We start from the raw sequence: 14,608 nt of genomic DNA, 5'->3' as shown, positions 1-14,608 counted from the left end.
ACTCTTATCTCTACCCCTAATCAACTCAGTGATTTGGGTAAAATACAAATAATGGCCTTGACAAGCCCCGTCTTCCTCAGCCGTAAAATGGGGACAGTAATAAATATCTCACAGAACTTATGTGGGGTTTATGAGTTCCTTCTCCTTCAGCCTTGAAATACTGAAAGCTTACTTATCTGAACCCATTTTTTCTGAGTGTGGGGGTGGGATCTCCTGGCAGCTGGGCCGATGTACAAAAGAACATTTTGTAATCAGTACCCACAAATGTGAGTTGCGGTTGATAAATATATAGGGCTGAGCAATAAGAGGAGTGAGTTGCGGTAGAGCAGGAGGAACTGATGCAAATAGCCCTTGATGAGTCATAGCTGAAGCCAACTTTCTATTATTTCTGGGCCTTATTATGCATATTATGAGTTACGATGGCCTTTATTTCTCCCTCTTTTCAACCCTATCATCTTGGATTTCATAAAAGTGAGTAAAAGAACTCTAGACATAGTCTGATAGATATAGGAAAGTATGTGTTTGAGAGAGTTCAGAGAAATTTTGTAAATTTGATGTGGATCCCTGGAAATACTCTAGGATGGTTTCCTAAGCAGACTTGGCTGGTATTGGCAAGGTGACCTGGAGTGGGAAAGGAATAACACAGCTAACGTCTCTTGTGTACTAGCCAGTGGATAGACACTGTGTTAAATGCTGTCTTACTTAATCAGCTCTGAAATCTCTGCATTACGTATTGCTAAATAAAATTCTTATTTTACAGATAGGGAAACTGAGGCATGGAGAAGTTCAGTAACTTATCCCAGATCATTTAAGTAGAGATTAAGTAACTTGTTCCAGTTCATCAAACGAGGCAGTCTGCCCCAAGAGCTTGTACTCCTAGCTGTTTATTATGCTCTGTAAAGGCTTAAAAAATGTAGAAATACAGGAAGGGGAAGAATGCATCTAAATGGTGCAAGAGAGAGAACTTGAAGTCAGAAAGAACTTACTGCAACCCTGGCTCTGCCACTTAGCAACTCTTTGACCTTAGGCGAGCTACTTAAACTCTATGCACTTCAGATTTCCCATCTGTAAAATGGATGCAATAATATGTACATCATAATATTCTTGTGAGGATTAAATAAGATGTATTCAGTGCAATGTGGGATGCATGGGAAATAGCCTGCATTGTACCAAGTAGTTCTCCTGAGGTAAATTACTTAATCCTTACAATAAACCTTTGAGGTGGATGTTCTTGTTATCACTGCTATTTTACAGGTGAGAAAATTAAGGTTTAAAGACAAGAAGTAACTTTCTCAACATTACCTAGTCAGCACACTGCAGAGCAAGAATTCAAACTTAGGAAGTCTGATTACACAGCACAAGCTCTCATCTACGTTTATTATCTTCCTTTCCCATGTGAAAACGACTTGGGAGTTGGGGTTAAATACAAACTTGAGAAGATTCTGCAAGTATAGCAGCTGGTGAAAAAGCCAGTTCGTATTTAGGGCACATTCAGACAAGAATAGGGTCCAGTGCAGATGATATATTCTGTGCTGTTCAGATTGTGTCTGGAGTAGTGTGTTCAAGTTTGGATGGTATTTTTTAACCAGTGCTAACAAACTGGAAATGACTATGATAATGAGAGAGGTTGGAAGTGATCTCAAAAGAGCAACAGCTGAAAATATTCTGATTTGATGAAGGCCTGCAAAGGATCAGAGAGATAGATGTCTTTGGGAAAGGCTGATTGCCCAGCAGGTCGACAGTACCTTGATGTAATCAATATGGGTCCTGACTCTGTTCCCAGACTTGCAGGTCCAAGAATATCACTGTATCAGTTAATATTCAGAGTTGATCATATATGTGGTGATTGACTCACACTAACCAAACTTCTAGGAGACTGATGCACATACCAGAATGCCAATTGCTTAAAAGTAGGAACATAAGCACCAAACAGCTTTTATACGTGTATTTGCTGATCAGAGCATCTATTTTGTTTAGGGGGGTGCCTTATATTCTTTTGTCAGAATGTATATTATACTGTGGTAAGCTAATTTGTTAGCTTGCAGGTAGGGTAAAATCACAGGCCCTTTACGGTTTCTGACTTAGAACGATAGTCAAAAATTGATGCCTTGGGACTTCCCTGGTGGTGCAGTGGTTAACAATCTGCCTGCCAATGCAGGGGACACGGGTTCGATCCCTGGTCCGGGAAGATCCCATATGCTGCAGAGCAACTAAGCCTGTGCGCCACAACTACTGAGTCCGCGTGCCACAACTACTGAAGCCTGCGTGCCTAGAGCCTGTGCTTTGCAACAAGAGAAGCCACTGCAATGAGAAGCCTGCTCACTGCAAAGAAGAGTAGCCCCTGCTCGCCGCAACTAGAGAAAGCTCGTGCACAGCAACAAAGACCCAATGCAGCCAAAAATAAATAAATAAATATATTAAAAAATTGACACCTCATTATCTTATTAACTTGATTTATTAACTTACTCTTAACTTTATATCTCATTATTTTATTAACTGAGTTTATTCATATGAACAATATTTCATATGTGGTTTTGAACATTTGTATCTTGTCATCTGCAAGTTGTATGCTTATATTCTTTACCTATTTTCTTTCTTTCTTTCTTATTTATTTATTTATGGCTGCGTTGGGTCTTCGTTGCTACACGCGGGATTTCTCTAGTTGCGGCGAGCGGGGGCTACTCTTCATTGCGGTGTGCAGGCTTCTCATTGCAGTGGCTTCTTTTGTTGCAGAGCACGGGCTCCAGGTGCGTGGGCTTCCGTAGTTGTGGCTCGCGGGCTCTAGAGCACAAACTCAGTAGTTGTGGTGCATGGGCCCAGTTGCTCCACGGCATGTGGGATCCTCCCGGACCAGGGCACGAACCTGTGTCCCCTGCATTGGCAGGCAGACTCTAAACCACTGTGCCACCGGGGAAGCCCTACCTATTTTCAGTTGGGTAATTTTTTTAAAAAATTAAATTAATTTATTTTTATTTTTGGCTCCATTGGGGCTTCGTTGCTGTGCCTGGGCTTTCTCTAGTTGTGGCAAGCGGGGGCTACTCTTTGTTGTGGTGTGTGGGCTTTTCACTGCAGTGGCTTATCCTGTTGCGGAGCACAGGCTCTAGGTGTGCGGGCTTTAGTAGTTGTGACACGTGGGCTCAGTAGTTGTGGCTCGTGGGCTCTAGAGTACAGGCTCAGTAGGAGTGGTGCACAGGCTTAGTTGCTCTGTGGCATGTGGGATCTTCCCGGACCAGGGCTTGAACCCATGTCCCCTGCATTGGCAGGCGGCTTCTCAACCACTGTGCCACCAGGGAAGCCCCAGTTGGGTAATTTTTAATTAGATGGTCAATTTTTTTTATAGTGTAAAGGGTTTAAAAATATTATTTATAACATTAGGCAAATTATTTAAAGTCAATAAATTTTAAAAAATATTTTAATTTTATTGGAATATAGTTGATTTACAATGTTGTGTTAGTTTCAGGTGTACAGCAAAGTGATTCAGTTATATTGAACACATTTACATATATTCTTTTTTTATTATTTATTTATTTATTTAATGATCATGCTGCGTGGCATGTGGGATCTCAGTTACCCAACCAGGGATTGAACCCATGCCCTTCCTTGGCAGTGAAAGCGCAGAGTCCTAACCACTGGACTGCCAGGGAATTCCCTTTTTATTCTTTTTTAGATTCTTTTCTCATATAGGTTATCACAGAATATTGAGTAGAGTTCCCTGTGCTATACAGTAGGTCCTTGTTGGTTATCTATCTTGTATATAGTACAAGTAGTTCTTTTTTCTACTACTTGTATATAGTAGTATATGTATGCTCATCCAAGGCTCTTGATTTATCCCTCAACTAAAGTCAATAAATTTTTATTTAAAGAATTTTACATGTGATCGCCTCCACTGTCCATCAAGGTCACCTTAGTTCCTCCAAAGTTTGAGTCAGGGTTTATCTTCAAGACAGCCCTTTTAAAAAGAAGCTATGTTTAATCCACAGTTGTCCTGTCTTTTAGCCCATAATTCTTTTAGTTGGACTTCTTTTGTCTCCACTTGAATATGGACACATTGATAACATCAAACATTTCCCCACTAGAATCTTGGGCATCTAATTTCTTCATGTAATTTACTTTAGGACCACTTATAGTCTCAGAGTAGATGGATTTGCCTGGTTTTCAGTTTCAGACACCCTCTAAAACTGAGTTCAAATCATATTCGCTCCAAAGCTATCACACCCAAGAATAATATAGACTGTGGGATATGCCAATACCTAAGGTAAAAAAAATTAACTACTAGGTCTTTCATACTTTTAGCAGATGTTGTAGTTCTTTCCGAAGATCTAACAAATAGTTCTGTGAGTGAAGCAAAACCACACAGTTACTCTGTGAGGCATTTCCAACAATGTGAGTCTACAGGAAAAGCCCCATAGGGATAGACCTCAATTATAGGGTTGTTTTTTACTGATTGATAGGTTCTTTGTATGAATATATATCTATTTAATATATTTGTCTATATTTAAATAATTCAGATAAACTGATATATATGTATACAAAGTAAAATAAAGTATAAAATTGTATTATATCAGTTGCAAATATATTTTGTCATAATTTGCTTGCTTTTCGACTTTATGTCTTCTGCCATACACATAATATACTTTGGGTTTTATGTTTTGTCAAGACAGTTTTCTCCTCCCAAGATTATAGATATATTTTCCAATTTTTCTTTTATCCTTTAAAAAATTTACATCTTAAGTACATGTGGAATTTATTTTTAAGTATGGTGTGAGGAAGGCATTTAGTTTTCCTTTTTTTCAAGTGGGTAACTCCTTGTCCCAACACCATTTATTAAATAATCTGTCAGTACCTGTATGATTTTAAGTGCCTCATTTATCACATTCTAAGATCATTGGCTGTTTTTCACAATAATGTTTTTCACATTATTTCAATTACTGTGACTTCATAATACATTTTGATACTTGGAAAAGTAAGTCCTGTTTCTTGTTCATTTTTCTAAAAAAAAAATGTTGACGTTTTTGGCACATCTCATAGATGAACTTTAAAACTAACTTGCCAACTCTATAAAATATCCTGTTGGAATTTTGACTAAAATTGCATCACAAGTTTTTATTTAACTTGGGGAGTATTAATATCTGTATAATGTTGAACCTTTTTATCTAGGAGTATCTTTCACAGCCTTCATTGAAAGTATATGGTTATCTTCAATAAATTTCATACTTTTAAGTTTTTTCCTAAGTAATTCAAGGTTTCATTGGAATCGAATTTGGCTTTCTTCTCTATTACATTTTCAAATAAGTTTTTGTTGATTATAGAAAGGCTGTAGATTTTTATTTTATTATTATTATATTTTATAAATTTATTTTATTTATTTTTGGCTGCATTGGGTCTTCATTACTGCTCACGGGCTTTCTCTAGTTGCGCCGAGCGGGGGCTAGTCTTCATTGCGGTGTGCAGGCTTCTCATTGCAGTGGCTTCTCTTGTTGCAGAGCACGAGCTCTAGGCACACGGGCTTCAGTACTTGCGGCACGTGGGCTCAGTAGTTGTGGCTCATGGGCTCTAGAGCGCAGGCTCAGTAGTTGTGGTACACGGGCTTAGTTGCTCTGTGGCATGTGGGATCTTCCTGGACCAGGGATTGAACCCGTGTACCCTGCATTGGCAGGTGGATTCTCAACCACTGCACCACCAGGGAAGCCCCTGTAGATTTTATATATTAATCTTGTTTTTATGTTTCTGAAAAATTTAATTAGTCCATACAGATATTATGTGATTGCCTTTTCTAGGTATCTATCTACTTTGCCAATATTCATACTTATTTCTTTTGTGCTGATCTTTTTGTATTGACCAGTAACTCTAGGACAAAATTATTCATCATAAAAGTAGGCATCATATTATATTGTTCCTGACTTTTATGGAGATGTGGTCTAATATTTTATTTTTCAGAATGATATTTGGAAATTGGCAAAATATTGATAATTGTTGAAGATGAGTGATAGGTACATGGAGCTCATTAATCTATTTTCCCTATATTTGTGTATGTTTGAAAATTTCTATGATAACGAGTTAAATTAAAAAACAGAGTCGAATAAAAAAAAGAAAAGAACAAGACTTGTTTTAGGTTTTTGGTAGAAACCCCTTTTCAAATTAAGGAATTATCCTGTTTCCCTAACTTACGGTAAATTTTTTATTTGGGATGGTAATAGGATTAAATGTGTCTTCAAAAAAATATTTTTGAACAAAAAATTGAAACAGGGTCCACACATATCAAAAAACCAAGGAAAAAAGTAAATATGAGAATCTCAATATAAAAAATTGAGAATTCATTCGCCAAATATATATTTAGATTGGCTTCTCTCTTTTCATCAGCTGACAGTTTTCAGTAAGAGCAGAAGTGTCTCTGGGACATAGCACATTGCTGAAAACAAAGAAGGGGCTAAATAAATAATGTTTCATCGTTACAGGGTTTTTTGTTGGGGAGAGATGTAGGGCGTGGAAGCTGTTTTGTACCACCTAGATTCCCCCCTCCAGGACTGAAGGACTTATCCCCCTTGCTGTTGGGATCATAGTTGGCTGACACTCTCTAGCTGCCAGTCCTTTCCAGGAATTGCCTGTGGCTGAAGAGAACCACTTTGCTCAAGCTTCTACCCTATTCCCGGGAGCAGCTGCCTCCAATGACTAACCTGTGTGGAGCTGTAACATCTCAGCACCCTTGCCCAACTCACGGCAGGTTGAAAGGGCTCTCCTAGCTCCAAAGCTCCATGCCGGGTGGCTGAGGCTTTAGGGTTGCCAGATAAAATAAATACAGGCTGTCTAGGTAAATTTGAATTTTAGATAAACAACAAATAAATTTTTAGAATCAGTATGTCCCCAGTATTGCATGGAACATATTGCTGCTAAAATTCTTTTTGCTGTTTCTCTGAAATTTGAATTTAACTGGGCACCCTGCATGTTTATTGGCTAAATCTGGCAGCCCTCTGAGACATCACAACCTAACCTCTTGTCCTGTATTTCCGCTTTTTTCCCTCATTCCCCAACCAACTTCCTGCATGCTGACCTCTGTCTCAGAGTCTGCTTCTGAGTAACGAGTCTGCAACAGACTGAAAATTAAAATAAAATGCCTTTCTTTGCCCTGCCCAAATTTTAGAACCAGTTGACAGATTGGCACATGGATTCAAAAGATCCTCTTAGGTTGATTATTGCAGAGCTGAGACTACAGAACACAGCTGAGAGCCTAATGGGTCACTCATATGTCATTCCCAAGTGCATTTACTCAGAGTCTGCCCCACTGAGCCTGTTTTATAGCTGTTCCTATTACCTGTTCATCAGTTAGGTAAGTCATTCCTCCTCTCCTGGGGAGTAAGGAGGAGGGCAAGAAGCCAGGAATGTTAGTCTTGCGACGGTCCCTCTACATGAAAATTTGAAGCCAGGGAAAGAGGTATCCCACTATACAGTGCTTTGTATAAGATAAAAGCAGCCCTGTTTGAGTGGTCAGTGCAAAGGATTATATATGAGCCTGATGCAAAAAACAGGCTGGGGCCTTCCGAAAGTACAGCTTCTGTCTCCTTTGCTTCCTTTGTCTCTTCTCCTCCCCTAAGTGAAGGATTTCCTCAGGACTATGCTTAGCTCTTTTCTCTGTGTGTCTGCTTTGTAGAGCTTTTATGGGCATGACCTTCAAATCAACATTTGCCTTGGCCTCTGTCCCGAGCTCTAGTTCTACATTTCCAGAAGTTCTGTTCTCTATTCCTCATTTTTTTGAAAGTACCCTAAATGCGGTATGTCCCTGCTTCAGTCACACTCTTGCTTTGGTGTGAAGAAATTCTCATTCAAGCTGCCAAGCAGTGAGGAGCATGTTGTGAGGAGGACGCACGTGGGAACCTGGGGAAAGCAAACACCAAGGCTCCAAGAAGAGCAGGGACTGGAGAATGGGACAAGACTCAAATGACCTTTGTTTTCAATTCTCAAAGTATCTATTTCTTGAGTGCCTACTATGTGCCGGGCGAGGAAGGAATCCCCAAATGCCCAGTGAAGGGACCTCAGCTACAACTGTTGGTAGATTTCTACTCTAATGCTTCACTATTAATGGGACTCACTTTCTGCACATCTTGCTTCCTTCTGACTTAACTGCTGGGTTAGGTTTTTCCTCTTACAGCTTTTGCTTCTTCATTTTACTTACGTTTTATGGTTCTTTTCAAGTTCATGACCCTTCTTAGTACCCTTTCAGGGTCACCTACATTTAACAGCCTTATTTCCTTGTGTGTGTGTTCTCCCCAGATTCCTGAGACAATTAATCTGATCTGCTGTGCTCAGGGTTTTGAACCAGAGCAGCTCATAGGTCCTTGGTCAACCTATAGGTCCTTAAAAATGGCCAGTTCACCATATGCATTAAATGGCCAGTGATTCTAATTCTTTAAGGCAGTGATATTCAAGCTGTGCTCCAAAGAGCACTCAGAGGCTCTGTAGGAGGTGAGGGGCATGCTGAGTGGATGGGCTTCCTAACTTCCTTTTCTCTCCTTTTACTAAAATAATTCCAATTTTATTCGCTTTATATTTTCAGGTTCTAAGATTATATTTGAAAGACGTGTTCTGCTTGAAGGTTTTCTAAGTGTGTCTGTTCTGGTTTTAATCACATCTTTTCCTCTTCCATCTTTCAAACCATTCGAGAAGTAGATGCAGTATTTAGATGGAGATTTTTTAAAAAACAGCTTTATTATGGGTGAAGTTCAACTGGGGATTGCAGCCTGCGTTTGTGGTAACAACCAGGTATCCCGATGTTGTTTTTCTAAGCCTTGACTTTAGGACAGCTCACCCAAGGTAGTAATGCCCTTCCCTGATAGTCCCCAGCTTTTTGCTCTTTATTAATTCTTAGGGTTGTCCATGCCCCGTGTGATGATTTCCCTTGGTAGAGGAGATGGTCAATTTCTCCTCCTTCTTTTTTTCCCCCCATCTTCTGATGCTAGCAATGTAAGTTCTTGTTTTTTTGTTTTCTCTCCTCCTTATTTCTTGAAACCACACTCCTAATACCAACCACAGCTCCTCTGAGTATCCTCCTGTGACAACAGGTAGGCGGTGTATCTTTTGCTACCAGAAGGCTCTGAAATGGGACAGAAGAGGAACATGAATTAGATTATCTGCACTCTTGATTGAAAATAAGTCTCCATTCCATTTCTTTCTTGCTTGCTTTTTCTTTTTAAAGATTTTTTTATTGCTCCATTTTTTTTCTTTTTTTTTAAACATCTTTATTGGAGTATAATTGCTTTACAATGGTGTGTTAGTTTCTGCTGTATAACAAAGTGAATCAGCTATATGCATACGTATATCCCCATATCCCCCCCCTCTTGGGACTCCCTCCCACCCTCCTTATCCCACCCCTCCAAGTGGTTGCAAAGCACCGAGCTGACCTCCCTGTGCTATGCAGCTGCTTCCCACTAGCTATTTTACATTTGCTACTGTATGTATGTCAATGCTACTCTCTCACTTTGTCCCAGCTTCCCCTCCCCCCACTGTGTCCTCAAGTCCATTCTCTACGTCTGCGTCTTTATTCTTGTCCTGCCACTAGGTTCATCAGAACTATTTTTTTTTAGATTCCATATATATGTGTTAGCATACAGTATTTGTTTTTCTCTTTCTGACTTTCTTCACTCTGTATGACAGACTCTAGGTCTATCCACCTCACTACAAATAACTCAATTTCGTTTCTTTTTATGGCTGAGTAATATTCCATTGTATATATGTGCCACTTCTTCTTTATCCATTCATCTGTTGATGGACACTTAGGTTGCTTCCATGTCCTGGCTATCATAAATAGAGCTGCAAGGAACATTGTGGTACATGACTCTTTTTGAATTATGGTTTTCTCAAGGTATAGTAGCGGGTTTCCAGGGTCATATGGTAGTTCTATTTTTAGTTTTTTAAGGAACCTCCATACTGTTCTCCATAGTGGCTGTATCAATTTACATTCCCACCAACAGTGCAAGAGCATTCCCTTTTCTTCTGCACACCCTCTCCAGAATTTATTGTTTGTAGATTTTTTGATGATGGCCATTCTGACCAGTGTGAGGTGATACCTCATTGTAGTTTTGATTTGCATTTCTCTAATGATTAGTGATGTTGAACATCATTTCATGTGTTTGCTGGCAATCTGTATATCTTCTTTGGAGAAATGTCTATTTAGGTCTTTTGCCCATTTTTGGATTGGGTTGTTCATTTTTTTGGTATTGAGCTGCATGAGCTGCTTTTATATTTTGGAGATTAACCCACTGTCAGTTGCTTCATTTGCAAATATTTTCTCCCATTCTGAGGATTGTCTTTTTGTTTTGTTTGTGGTTTCTTTTGCTGTGCAAAAGCTTTTAAGTTTCATTAGGTCCTATTTGCTTATTTTTGTTTTTATTTCCGTTTCTCTAGGAGGTGGGTCAAAAAGGGTCTTGCTGTGATTTGTGTCATAGAATGTTCTGCCTATGTTTTCCTCTAAGAGTTTTATAGTGTCTGCCCTTACATTTAGGTCTTTAATCCATTTGGAGTTTATTTTTGTGTATGGCATTAGGAAGTGTTCTAATTTCATTCTTTTACATGTAGCTGTCCAGTTTTCCCAGTACCACTTATTGAAGAGGCTGTCTTTTCTCCATTGTGTATTCTTGCCTCCTTTATCAAAGATAAGGTAACCATATGTGTGTGGGTTTATCTCTGGGCTTTCTATCCTGTTCCATTGATCGATATTTATGTTTTTGTGCCAGTACCTTACCGTCTTGATTACTGTAGTTTTGTAGTATAGTCTCAAGTCAGGGAGCCTGATTCCTCCAGCTCCGTTTTTCTTTCTCAAGATTGCTTTGGCTACTCGGGCTCTTTTGTGTTTCCATACAAATTGTGAAAATTTTTGTTCTAGTTCTGTGAAAAATGCCATTGGTAGGTTGATAGGGATTGCATTGAATCTGTAGATTGCTTTGGGTAGTATAGTCATTTTCACAGTGTTGATTCTTGCAATCCAAGAATGTTGTATATATCTCCATCTGTTTGTATCATCTTTAATTTCTTTCATCAGCGTCTTATACTTTTCTGCATACAGGTCTTTTGTCTCCTTAGGCAGGTTTATTCCTAGGTATTTTATTCTTTTTGTTGCAGTGGTAAATGGGAGTGTTTCCTTAATTTCTCTTTCATATTTTTCATTAGTGTATAGGAATGCAAGAGATCTCTGTGCATTAATTTTGTATCCTGCTACTCTACCAAATTCATTGATTAGCTCTAGCAGCCCTCTGGTAGCATCCTTAGGCTTCTCTATGCATAGTATCATGGCATCTGCAGACAGTGACAGCTTTATTTCTTCCTTTCCAATTTGGATTCCTTTTATTTCTTTTTCTTCTCTGATTGCCATGGCTAAAACTTCCAAAACTATGTTGAATAATAGGGGTGAGAGTGTGCAGCCTTGTCCTGTTCCTGATCTCAGAGGAAATGGTTCAGTTTTTCACCATTGACAATGATGTTGGCTGTGGGTTTGTCATATATGGCCTTTATTATGTTGAGGTAGGTTCCCTCTGTGCCTACTTTCTAGAGAGTTTTTATCATAAATGGGTGTTGAATTTTGTCAAAAGCCTTTTCTATATCTATTAAGATTATCATATGGTTTTTTTATCCTTCAGTTTGTTAATATGGTTTATCACATTGATTGATTTGCTTGCATTCCTGGGTTAAATCCCACTTGATCATGGTGTATGATCCTTTTAATGTGCTGTTGGATTCTGTTTGCTAGTATTTTGTTGAGGATTTTTGCATCTGTGTTTGTCAGAGATATTGGCCTGTAGTTTTTTGGTGACATCTTTGTCTGATTTTGGTATCAGGGTGATGGTGGCCTTGTAGAATGAGTTTGGGAGTGTTCCTCCCTCTGCTATATTTTGGAAGAGTTTGAGAAGGATAGGTGTTAGCTCTTCTGTAAATGTTTGATAGAATTCACCTGTGAAGCCATCTGGTCCTGGGCTTTTGTTTGTTGGAAGATTTTTTTTTTTTTTTTTTTTTTTTGGCGGTACGTGGGCCTCTCACTGTTGTGGCCTCTCCTGTTGCGGAGCACAGACTCCAGATGTGCAGGCTCAGTGGCCATGGCTCATGGGCCCAGCCACTCCGCGGCATGTGGGACCTTCCCGGACCGGGGCACGAACCTGTGTCCCCTGCATCGTCAGGCAGACTCTCAGCCACTGCGCCACCAGGAAATTCCTGTTGGAAGGTTTTTAATCACAGTTTCAATTTCAGTGCTTGTGATTGGTCTGTTTATATTTTCTATTTCTTCCTCATTCAGTCTCAGAAGGTTGTGCTTTTCTAAGAATTTGTCTATTTCTTCCAGGTTGTCCATTCTATTGGCATATGGTTCCTTGTAGTTATCTCTCATGATTCTTTGTATTTCTTCAGTGTCCGTTATTACTTCTCCTTTTTCATTTCTAATTCTGTTGATTTGAGTCTTCTCTCTTTTTTTCTTGATGAGTCTGGCTAATGGTTTACCAATTTTGTGTATCTTCTCAAAGAACCAGCTTTGAGTTTTATTGATCTTTGCTATTGTTTCCTTCATTTGTTTTTCTTTTATTTCTGATCTGATCTTTATGATTTCTTTCCCTCTGCTAACTTTGGGTTTTCTTTGTTCTTCTTTCTCTAATTTCTTTAGGTGTAAGTTTAGGTTGTTTATTTGAGATTTTTCTTGTTTCTTGAGGTAGGATTGTATTGCTCTAAACTTCCCTCTTAGAACTGCTTTTGCTGCATCCCGTAGGTTTTGGGTCATCGTGTTTTCATTGTCATTTGTTTCTAGGTATTTTTTGATTTCCTCTTTGATTCCTTACAGTGATCTCTTGGTTATTGAGTGGTATATTGTTTAGCTTCCATGTATTTGTATCTTTTATAGTTTTTTTTTCTGGTAATTGATATCTAGTCTCATAGCGTTGGGGTCGGAAAACATACTTGATATGATTTCAATTTTCTTAAATTTACCAAGGCTTGATTTGTGACCCAAGATATGGTCTATCCTGGATAATGTTCCATGAGCACTTGAGAAGAAAGTGTATTCTGTTGTTTTTGGATGGAATGTCCTACAAATATCAAGTCCGTGTTGCTTAATGTGTCATTTAAAGCATGTGTTTCCATATTTATTTTCATTTTTGATGATCTGTCCTTTGGTGAAAGTAGGGTGTTAAAGTCCCTTACTATTATTGTGTTACTGTCGATTTCCCCTTTTACGGCTGTTAGCATTTGCCTTATGTATTGAGGTGCTCCTAGGTTGGGTGCATAGAGATCTACAATTGCTGTATCTTCTTGGATCGATCCCTTGATTGTTATGTAGTGTCCTTCTTTGTCTCTTGTCTCTTTCTCTCTCTTCTTTGTTTCTTGTGATAAAGCCTATTTTGTCTGATATGAGAATTGCTACTCCAGCTTTCTTTTGATTTCCATTTGCATGGAATATCTTTTACTATCCCCTCACTTTCAGACTGTATGTGTCCCTAGGTCTGAAGTGGGTCTCTTTTAGACAGCATATGTGCAGGTCTTGTCTTTGTATCCATTCAGCCAGTCTGTGTCTTTTGGCTGAAGTATTTAATCCATTTACATTTAAGGTAATTATTGATATGTATGTTCCTATTACCATTTTCTTACCTGTTTTGGGTTTGTTCTTGTAGGTCTTTTCCTTCTCTTGTGTTTCCTGCCTAGAGGAGTTCCTTTAGCATTTGCTGTAGAGCTGGTTTGGTAGTGCTGAATTCTCTTAACTTTTTCTTATCCTTAAAGGTTTTAATTTCTCCATCAAATCTGAATCAGATCCTTGCTGAGTAGAGTAATCTTGGTTGTAGGTTTTTCCCTTTCATCACTTTAAATATGTCCTGCGACTCCCTATGGCTTGCAGAGTTTCTGCTGAAAAATCAGCTGTTAATCTCATGGGGATTCCCTTGTATATTATTTGTTGCTTTTCCCTTGCTGCTTTTTTTTTTTTTTTTTTTTTGGCGTTACGCGGGCCTCTCACTGCTGTGGCCTCTCCTGTTGCAGAGCACAGGCTCCAGACGCGCAGGCTCAGCAGCCATGGCTCACGGGCCTAGCTGCTCCATGGCATGTGGGATCTTCCTGGACCTGGGCACGAACCCACGTCCCCTGCATCGGCAGGCAGACTCTCAACCACTGCACCACCAGGGAAGCCCACCTAACATACTCTTATTAGATATTTCTACTGTGACTTTTCCTCATAATGAGAGAGGTGAAATCAAGGAGTTCTGGCTTTGCCTAAAGCATTAATTGTTGACATGCATCTTGTCTGCCTTCAACTTCCTAAAATGTGTAATTCTAAGATATTCTCCCATCAGACTAGCACGTGGTTAGGCCTGGATTCAATATATTATTGTCTTGCTTGGCTTGCCCTTACCATCTCTCTCTCTCTCTCTTTGCATCTTAAAGTCCTTACTTTCTAAAATTCCCGGGCCTGTTTCCTCAGGACATAAGTAATACCTGTGTCTGTTGTTTTAAAATTAATTTTTATTGAAGCATAGTTGATTTACAATGTTGTGTTAGTTTTAGGTGTACAGCAAAGTGAATCAGTTATGCATATACATATATCCACTCTTTTTTAGATTCTATTCCCATGTGAGTCATTACAGAGTATTGAGTG

General features: G+C 39.1%; 1 protein-coding gene and 1 non-coding gene across 5 annotated transcripts in view; one reads left to right on the top strand and one right to left on the bottom strand.

The window, feature by feature from the left end:
• LOC111168723 (uncharacterized) overlaps positions 1-14,608 on the top strand; it is a 567,745-nt gene that overhangs the window by 35,918 nt on the left and 517,219 nt on the right. The window lies entirely within an intron of this gene.
• On the bottom strand, positions 4,295-4,423 carry LOC115803700 (small nucleolar RNA SNORA18). Its single transcript, XR_004024473.1, has one exon. It is a non-coding gene; the product is annotated as a small nucleolar RNA SNORA18 (small nucleolar RNA).

This window comes from Delphinapterus leucas, chromosome 11, assembly GCF_059928025.1.
Source record: "Delphinapterus leucas isolate spDelLeu-1000000601 "Yukka" chromosome 11, BTC_Dleu_Yukka2, whole genome shotgun sequence".
Taxonomy (NCBI): domain Eukaryota; kingdom Metazoa; phylum Chordata; class Mammalia; order Artiodactyla; family Monodontidae; genus Delphinapterus; species Delphinapterus leucas.
This window is presented reverse-complemented; position numbering and strand designations above follow the sequence as displayed.